General features: G+C 41.1%; 1 long non-coding RNA gene across 1 annotated transcript; it reads left to right on the forward strand.

The window, feature by feature from the left end:
* The first annotated feature begins 7,688 nt into the window (after nucleotides 1–7,688).
* Nucleotides 7,689–10,048, forward strand: LOC116325179. Its single transcript, XR_004199836.2, has 4 exons — nucleotides 7,689–7,793; nucleotides 7,936–7,968; nucleotides 8,084–8,204; nucleotides 8,836–10,048. It is a non-coding gene; the product is annotated as an uncharacterized LOC116325179 (long non-coding RNA).
* The last annotated feature ends 256 nt before the right edge of the window (nucleotides 10,049–10,304 follow it).

The raw sequence follows: 10,304 nt of genomic DNA on the forward strand, positions 1-10,304 counted from the left end.
CCCATAAAATTCTGCGTGCCAAGTCAGTGGGGGAGGATTTTTAAATGTGGCATAGGGCTCTAATAGCCACTTCCTTATGCGAACGGCTGGCCAAATTGCAGTCATGAGCAATGTGCACAACATAGGTCTTGAAACACGTTAAAGTGAGTTAGCAGGGATAGGGAGCACGTGAAGGAGGATACGAAGGATGGGAGACAGGAGGAGAAGGTTGCTATCACACACTCACCTGGATCTGTTTGTAATCAGGCATCTGGTCCTATTAGGCGCTCACTAGCTCAAATCAGCAAGGCTGATGTCATATTCATGCCACACATGCATGCAAGTACTCCTCTCACATGTACACAGTAGGCATGTGCGCAGGGATAGCCAAACGTGTGCGCCGAAACCCACACAAACTGTGATTACAACAATCACACATGCGTGCACACACTCAGCGGGGGGGGGCAGATACCGTTCACACTCTGATTCACTCTGTTGTCCTTCTGTGCTATGTGAAACCGACTGCAACAACAAGTGAGCCGTCAAGTTACTGATACCTGTTCGTTTTTTTCTTCTGTGTTCTGGGCTTAGTTTCCTTTTTTTTTCTCCTTTCTGCCTTTGTATATTTTCTTTGGCCAGTTTCTTATCTCCTACTCTTTCATGTTCACAAAGTAGCTAATAAACAGTCAGGGAACATTAAATACAGAGAACATCTTGAGTTGCCCTTCCTTTTGTTGAGAAGCCAGAATTCAAAAGACACACACATACATGGGATCATTCATACACACACTGATAAAGAGACTGTATGGATGACTGTGTACAAATACTGTACACAGAAGTGCAAAGACGCATGTGCACGCATTCACACAGCTGCACATGCTTAAGCAAAGCCAGCATCTGTCGCAGATACATCCGTCAGTGCCTTCACATCTGTGTGCTCCAGCTCAAACCTTTGGCTCCAGCCCCCACACCCCGCACACGTTCCCCTCAACCGGGTTTGGCCCCGAGCCACCCTCCCTTATTCCTCCAGCTGAGTGATACATACACTAACCTCAGACAGCCATACAGTCGTGTAGCCTATTTAAAGTATTCCTAACGGGAATGTGATACAGTAAGTTTTATTTGAAACATCTTTTTTAATTAAAGGGGAGACATGACGATTCCCTATAACTGCAGTTCTAATGGCCCTAACATGGAATGCCGTTTTTTCCCCCACTGTGACACATGTTCAGAGATTTTCTGGCATGCACACTGAAGTAGCAAATGTTGTCCAGTGAAAAAAGTCCTTCATCTGTCTGAAACTTGACTTTTCCTTGTAGCAGCCTCACGGACGAGCATGAGTTAAATCACTGATACTGGCTCCTGAAGCCATTGTTTAGGGACAGTGACTGACATATCATATGCAAATCCAGAGCAGTTTCAGTTGTGAATCTAATTTGGATAGATTTTCATTTTGAGAACATTTTTGATGCCTTTTCAAATGTTGTTGCTGAGGCATCGACAGAGGCTGGGTTTTGACTCCTGTAATGATGTTATCCCTACCCCGCGATCATCAGTCATGAGAAAGAGGGAGAGGGAAAGATTGCGAACAGTGTAGTGGAAATTGTGCAGAATGGATCCCATTGTCGTAGCCCCACAGGCCAGAGGGTGCTGTCTCATCCAGGAAAGTATCACCATTTGGACTACGCTCGTGGCCAATTGTGTTTTCTTGGGTGTCTGTGCATGTGTGTGTTTATTTTTCTGTGAATGCTTGCGCGTGTGTGCGTGTTTGGCTACGCGTCCATGTACAGTATGTGTTAATGTGTTTCTTCCCAGACATATCACCATGGCAACTGCTCTTTTTGGTTGTTCACATGCGATGTAACACCAGCTGACACCACCACATGAGCATGTGAAGCTTCTTACAAGCTCATTTGTAAACTTGTCTTTCATTATTGTTGCATCTAAAGGTATTTCCATATGTCGGCCGTGCAACCGGGAGCGTATGTGGAATTGCGTATGCGTGTTGGTGGGCGAACGGGTTTGCAAGAGATGGCTAATGTGAATTTATGTACTTGTGGCGAAATTATTACAGATTACCATAATCATATCTGGCTGTGACGTGACATTGATTTCCGGCCAGCTCTTTTTTCATGCGTGTCAGCAAACCCGTTCCCTCTTGGCTCGCCCTTTTAAACTGGTGTCCATTGTGTGATCGTACCTGGCTTCAGGATATTTGAGCCAAGGGAAAAATCAGCCTTTAATAAGTAAAGGGAAAAGATTTAAACTGCCAACATGGCAGTACACTGTTCAGCTGGCGGGCTGACAGCCAGCAAAAGAAGGATGGGATTAGAATCTAAGCAAAAATAAGAGTGATTTTTCTCCCAGGCCTCCTGTTGAAAGGAGACAACATGTAAGAATGTACATGTGAGAATGTGAAGACGCACTGCACCAACGCAACCTTGCGAAGTATGGAAAATATCCCGATAACAGTCTTCCAGGTCATGTGACCAGTAGCTACATCAGTAGCCACATTAACATTAGGACCCTTACCTATCTTGTTATTCCCCTACACTTTTGCTGCTGTGCTTTACCGGGTGCTAGTAGTTGTACGTTTTGTTGTATGTGAATCACAAGTCTGAGCTGAGTGGAGCTTGGTAGGGAGGAGGCTCCAGCATGTTGGAAAGCACAGAACTAACGGCGCCAACTCCAATGAGAGAAGAATTATAGCTCCAGCTTCCCTGAAATCAAATAAATAATCTTTCCCTTATTTATTTACTCAGACCCTCTTTCTGATTTGCAGCTTCTTAATTATTCTACTTGAGTAATTGACCATGGTTTTCTTCTCACACTTTGCTTTCCCTCCTTGTACAAACGTCACTGCTGATATTCAGACACACACCTGTCACCTGTTTCTTTCATTTATATCGACGTCTGGATATTTCGTCATTAAATTAATTGCAGCCAGCCGGTCTATAGCAATGTAAATTCATTGTTAGGGCATTTATGCAGCAGCAGGCTTTGCTATTCCTACGCATCGACAGAAGCAAAAACATTCAGCCAGCCTATAAACACGCACACACACACACACGCACACACACACATACATTCACACAGGTCCTAAGTAGCAACAGCGTTGCACCTATCAGAGCCTCTTGGCCATGTGTTGAGTGCAATAATGGTAAAGGCAATGACAGGCTCAGCTCATACTCTCAGTAAGGCTCCCCAAGTGCTAGGTGTGGAAAGGTGTCTGGCAAAACGCCTGACCACAGCACTCAAAGAGCACTTTGTCTGCACACCTCACACCCACCGTACCTGCTCATGTTGTGGAAACAGCCCAGTGTTGTCACACAGTTGATTTAATAAAATTGGATCCTCAAAATGAGTCTTCTAGTGTTTCAGGGGCGCAATATTCGTAATGGAAACACATACTCCGCCACCCGCCCCCCACTTTGGCTTTACAGGCACCCTTCCAGAGTAAGAATGAGCAGGGGAGACCCGGGTAAACGGATACTTCCCCACTGTGAGCCCAGTAGTCTGGGTATGGCACAAGTAAACCCACATCCATTGCAGGCTCATATCTAGCAACAGTCCTTGGCATTGCTGGAGCTCACAGAGTTGTTAAATGATGATTACTTAAACAGAAAAAGTCCCAAATGAAAATAAAGGTAGCAGCAGTGGAGCTGAGGTGTGGCTGTGGTTTTGTAAGTTGGTTTTGGGATTGGCAGGGAACCTGTTTAGTCTCACGTAGCTCAGACTAGTGCACAAGCTTTGAGAATGTTTACAGTAATTACATTTTATAATAAGTCCAAAGCCAAGCTTGATTTACTGAATTTATGCAAATTTTTAAGTATATCAACCAGTGTTCGCCAGAAGCTTGGAATGCAGGAGGATGATCAAATTGCCAAAAGGGTTGGCAGCAGCTGAGCTTGTGAACACAGAGCAGTGTGACATTATTTCCTGGAAATAAATTTACTTTGATGACGCATTTTTAAATAAGGCCTAAACACATGAAAATAAATATGAAATGGAAAATATGTTCTTCATACGCTCTGTGTGAAAAACTTTTTTAAGGTGCAAAGACAAGAAGATGCTACTTCAAGAAAAAGACAAGAAAAAAAAAATTAGCCTGACTCTGGAGCTCTGAATCAATCAGTGCACATATATGCTATCTTTTATCTGGAAACCTGCCATCGCTACAGGGAGTTATTACTCAAAAGGTAATGTATTAAACATAAACATTACTTTATTTTTTTTTTAACTGATGCATTAATGAAATGCTCTCTGAATAAAATACTAATTGCATTGCTTTTGCATTAACTCAGAACATGACCTGAGATGCTCTGTCAGATAATTACCAGGTAACAAGATAAACCTTAGGCTACAGTCCCACACACTAGCACAAATGCCTATCCTAATGAGGACACACACAGAGAATTGTTCTAAGTTTTAACACATAGCTGACAGCAGGCCTGAAAACCAGGCCAAAGATCCCTTGACAGCTATCACCACGGCAGTTCTGCTGTAGAAAACAAGCACTGGTAAAAGTGGAGGCTAGAATGCTACAAACCTAACGTGTTTCCTTTTCTTTGTGTCTGTGCGTATGGTTGCAAAAATCAATCTAGTGCTATCAAGAGTTGGTTTTGGCCTGGACACTGTTTGCACTTCGCTGTCATGTTTTTGATCTTTTATGCAATAAGCATAAAAGTTATGTCCATAGCTCCAACACTATAGCTCCAATAGTTTTGGACACTACTTTTCTCCTCCATGCACAAAAAACAAAATAAGCTGATTGTAACACAAGTGTGTTTGAAACCCTCTCCCCAAAAAAGCATGTTTGATGACTCAAATCATACAGCCAAACAATCAATGAGCATATACAATGGCAAGGCAGTTCAAAGAGTTCCTTTAAGAGTATTGATGGGCAGCACGGTGGCACGGTGGTTAGCACTGTTGCCGCACAGCAAGAAGGTCCTGAGTTCAATTCCACCATCAGGCCGGGGTCTTTCTGTGTGGAGTTTGCATGTTCTCCCCGTGTTTGCGTGGGTTCCCTCCGGGTACTCCGGCTTCCTCCCACCGTCCAAAGACATGCAACTTGTGGGGATAGGTTAATTGGATAATCCAAATTGCCACTAGGTGTGAATGTGCGAGTGAATGTGAGTGCGAATGGTTGTCTGTCCCTATGTGTTGGCCCTGCGACAGACTGGCGACCTGTCCAGGGTGTACCCTGCCTCTCGCCCTATGACAGCTGGGATAGGCTCCAGCGCCCCCCGCGACCCTGAAAAGGATAAGCGGAAGCGAATGGATGGATGGATAATGATCACCCAATTGGTTCACCCAAACTGTGCTCAAGGTTACATTTTCCCTTTTATGGGCATTTTTCTATTGTTTCCTAATTATAACCTTCATCCTCCCGACATAGCTCCTAAATAATATTCATTTTAAACCATTTAGCAAAGTCATTAACTTAATATTCTCAATGTTAAATTAGATTTTTTCCTTGCACAGCATTGTATCCTGTTAGATGAAGATAACGTCCTGTTTGTTACTATCATGGAGAGAGTCGTCCTATTGGTTGAAGCCAACATTAGGAAGGCTTGAATGGAGCCTTGCTACCAATATAGTCAGAGATATGAAATGCTGATGTATTCCTATATTTTCATGGTTTTTCTAGTCCTGAAGCCATTTGGAGATGAGCTAGATTATTTCATTTATGCCATTTTTTTTTTTTCATTTAACCTGTATTTAACCAGGTTAGTACCATTGAGATCTAAGATTTCAATAACAAGGGACACCTGGCCAAGAAGGGAGCAACACTGATACACAGAAACACACATCATACTAAATTAACAACATTAAAACTCACTGATATAAAACACTTGCACACAGACAAGTTAAACTGTACCAGATCTTTAAACATCTTTACTGTAAGACGGGCGTGAAGTTAAATTCAGATTGATATGACAGTTTGCACATCGTGTTGATTTCTCAGCTTCATTTCTCATGTGTGTGGAATATAACAATGTATGAAGTATTTATCTACTTCATACATTACAGTTATCTGTAAACTGCAATGAGCCGGATGAGCTATAGTGTCATTTACATCCTCTGCTGTTGTTACTGCACCTAATTTAGCGCAGTATTGCATGGCATTTTTCTGTGATCACATTACAGAAAAACATTATGTGACGACAATAACATGTCGCTTTGTAACTTATTACACTGCTTACAATTCAGTCTGCTAATTCAGCAGTAATGGTCCTAAAATGTGGAATAAATTAGGACGCTGCTCTGCATATTTCTGGCCACTGTTAGGATAGGTGGCATTACACATAACAGACTTCCAGTTTCATGTTCTAATAATATAGTGATTTTATCAACAGATGATGATCCATATGTCTTTTCCACACTATTCTTCTCTATATATATACTGTGTCTTGGAGCGATTTCCTCTCTCTTGGAACACACTTTTGCCAGCAGCCACCCAGCACTTTATGTTAGTATGCAGAATATAGCCATTTGCACATTTGACAATGTAACTGCAACATGTTTTTCTCTATCATTATATCCTTAATGTTACCAAAAATGCCCGTTTCCTTCAAGCAATAAGGTTCGTGGGTCCGCCACCTTGTTTGAGAGAGATCTCATTGGCCATGAGTGCTATAAAATATTTTGGTTAGGTTTAGATTTTTTACACACAGATAAAAAGAGAAAGCACAAAGTTAGATTTTTATACAAAGGCCAGTCAATGGAAATGCTTGCAGGCAAACAGAAAAGCCACTAGTGGGGTAAACAGTTTTTTACAGCCACCATAAAACTTATAGTGTTATATAATGTTTAATAATGCGTGACATTAAAATAAAGTTTCAGTTTGAAAAGTGTCATTTAAATTTGAAGATATATAATAATACATACATTGTTACCATTTTAAATTCAGCTCTTTGAGTTTCAGGATTTCGGTTTGCTGCTGTTTAATATTCAAAAACAAAGGGAACAAAGACAAACACTCATAGATGGCTTCTTTAGTTAAATACACTATGCTTTCTCCCATCTTGTTAAATTGTGCACAATATTAACACACCCGTTTTTTTCCTGTCTTCTGTGTATAACAACGCTTATTTTTCATTTTCTTGTTTTTCTATTGCCATACTACTAAATATGATAGCAGCACAGGCATTTTAAAAAAACTACAATTATTAAGCCATGCAGTCAGATTACTCTCACAGGGTGGGGGTAGCATAATGGTCACTTGGTAAACAGGTAAACACCCTGTTGAAATGTGTATTTGTTTACCCGCCAAGGTGTGTTGACACGCACATATTGCCACAGGGCTCTTAGGAAGGGGTGGGGTGTCATAGGCTTATTTATGCATCCATGTGTGTGGTACGGGGTCGTTAAAAACACACATTATGGATGGAAAGTGGGTGTAACAGAGACACCTTTTTAAAATGAAGGAAAATGGCCCTTAACTGCTGGAAAGTTTCTTCAAAACAGTGTAATTTCTAAATCAGGTACTTTTAAAAAATGGTCTTAATTTACACATTTTCATTCCAGAAAATTAGGTTGAAGCAGTGAAGAGTCTTTGATCATGTGATTGAGATTAGAAATAACAGCGCTGGCTGTGAGTTTCACACAGCTTGCTCCATAAATGGAAAAACCTTATTCGCTCCAGAGCAATTTGCTATCTTTAAATGTGTTCATCTTAAACTCGGTCTCTGTTTTGTCCTTACAGCGTGTCCATATGCGCATGCACGTCCATACATCACAGAGCCATCTCCAGCCACGATGATGTCGATGGATTTGTGAGGTTAAATCTTGTGGCCTTCAACGTGGAGGTTTACTTCCATAATTACACTTTGCAGGGTTATTCGTGTATTTTATGGGTCTGAACTTGTGACCCTGGATGCATCGTGGAACAATTTATGATTTCTATTTCTTTCCCCCCTGTACATGATAAACATCTGCAAACCTCCCCAGAGCTGACGACGATGACAGCTTACAGAGAAAGAGGTTTTGTTTTTTTTAAATGAGAATAGCAGAAATCTCCCTTTTCCTCTCTACCTCCCTTGTGCCTTCCCTGTCCTCTTATCCCTCTCTTTTTCTTCACTTCCATGTGTTTCTGTAGTCTTTGGAGTCTGGAGACAGAGTGGGGGGACAGATCCTGCTGCACATCTGAAGTTTATTTGGCCTCTCCCTAGGGAGCGCGGTGAATCTCTGCATTTCAAGGAAATTGCCAGCACTTTTTGGTCAGCTTGGCACACTGTCAAACACAGTACACACACACACATTTATATATATATTCTCACTCCCAGTGGCAAAGTTTCTCCATCTTTCCAGCCCTCAGCATCCAGTCCATATTATTTTAATATACATTCCCGTTGTTTTAACATTTATGTGAACACACGATGCTTGAATTGTAATTTTGATACCTGGATTTTTTTTGTTTGTTTTAAAGTTGCACTTTTGAAGGTCATAAGTAAAAAATATATGCATTCAGTAAGATGGTGTCAATGCAGATCTAAGAGCTGCACAAAACAAATGAATTTCAGATTGAAAAGACGGGATGGATGCTACCAAACTGCAGTAGACTGCACATATTCTAATGTACAAATACTGTATAACCACACAATAACATACAGTACCGCTGCCAGCTTGCCACACTGCCATTTTTCTCATTTTTCTTTGTTTAAATGCGGAACACAATTAGTTGTTTTTTTGTCAGATGGACACGTTGGATTGTTGCCAATGTTTCTACCTCACTCCTACCCTCATTTGTGCTCCAGACTTCCAGCTGGTGGAGGGTGGACACGAAGACAAAAATTATGCCATCTCCGTGCTCAAACACTGACTTCTTCCATTTCCTGCTATCCTCTCTAGATCCAGCACCCATCCCCCCTCTCCCTGCATCTACTCCCCACCTGGCTGTCATTGAGGTTTCCATCTACGGGTGGTGGGGGCTTCAAATGCAGAGGCAGACAATCAGACGCAGGTGTCTCCTCTAGTGACCCGGATGTACTTATCCCCCGATGCCTGGTGACCCTGACAGGAAGTGATTCGCTGGCCAAGTGACCTCCCCTGGTGGCCCTTCCTGTCCCCGTGTTGCCTCTCAGGAAGGAAGGATGCGGTTTGTTGTCCTCAGGCGCCTCGCTCTCACTCTCCTGTCCTCAGCCCGACGAGAGAAACTAGATTATTGATTCCAGGCTCGTCTCTCCTCGTCCTGTCCTTTTTTTATTCTTCTTTTTCTGTCTGCTCCATTCTTCATCTCTTTCTCTCTTGTCTCAGCACCCACTTTATTTTCTTTTGACATCATCCCTTTCTTCTTTTGTTATATTTTCCCTGTCCTTACGAGATGTGAGTAAACACTGCGGACACAGGCAAACCGCATCGTCCCCGATCCCATTCAATTACACTCAGGGGGCTAACAAGTCTTTTGATTTATAGGCTCCATTTATTTTATTTCTGACACTGATTTATTTATTTGTTTTACTGTTATTTTATTGCCCATACATTCACATTAAATATGGCAGTCAATTCATGTGGTGGAGAATTTCCAAGGTCAGGCTTCTGGGTTTAGTCTGCTCTAAAATGAAGTGCATGCACACTGCAGATTAAAGACACCATTTGGTCGTATTTAGGACGGGAAGGGGACTTCCAGGCAGAGACAGAGACAGAGACCTCTCTAACAACATCAAACGTTGTTTTTGTTGTTCTTGGCTGTAGATTAAGAACAGGAACTTAAACCAACAAGGTGAAAAGGTCATGAAAAATCATTGCCATTGTTTGTTAATTGTGTATCTGTCAAGCAACAATGTCCAGGCCAGGAAAAACCTTATCTCCTGAGGACTTTCACTACTTTCTATGTTTATAATGTCAGCGTAGAGCGTAATTTATAATAATTCGTTTGGTGTAAAGATGGTGATAATACAGTTTTTATGTCTTATTATAGTAGAATATTTCTCTTTGTCACTTGTTAATTAACATTTTGTAATTTCTGTCAACAGCTGTAATTGTTGTATTGTGTTTGGTAATGTGCCTTCAGTTTATAATTTTAATTATTAAATGCATTAACATAAAAAATAATAAAGTTAAACCTTTTATGAGCCTAATTGTGTCTTTTTGTAGTTTTAATATTGTGAAAAAAGTAGAAACAGAAAAAGCGATTTGTATCAGTTCAGCTGTGACTTATCTTCTATTAGTTAATGCTTCTTTACTTTCTTTAAATACAAATTAAAATATAATTGTCACTCCTGTTATAACAACTAAAATTAAAGTGTAGTGTTCTGGAAATAGTTGTCCAACATCTAATTGTCACATAATGAGAATAAATTTGTGTTTCTAAAACATTT

This window comes from Oreochromis aureus, linkage group 4 (assembly GCF_013358895.1).
Source record: "Oreochromis aureus strain Israel breed Guangdong linkage group 4, ZZ_aureus, whole genome shotgun sequence".
Taxonomy (NCBI): Eukaryota; Metazoa; Chordata; class Actinopteri; order Cichliformes; family Cichlidae; genus Oreochromis; species Oreochromis aureus.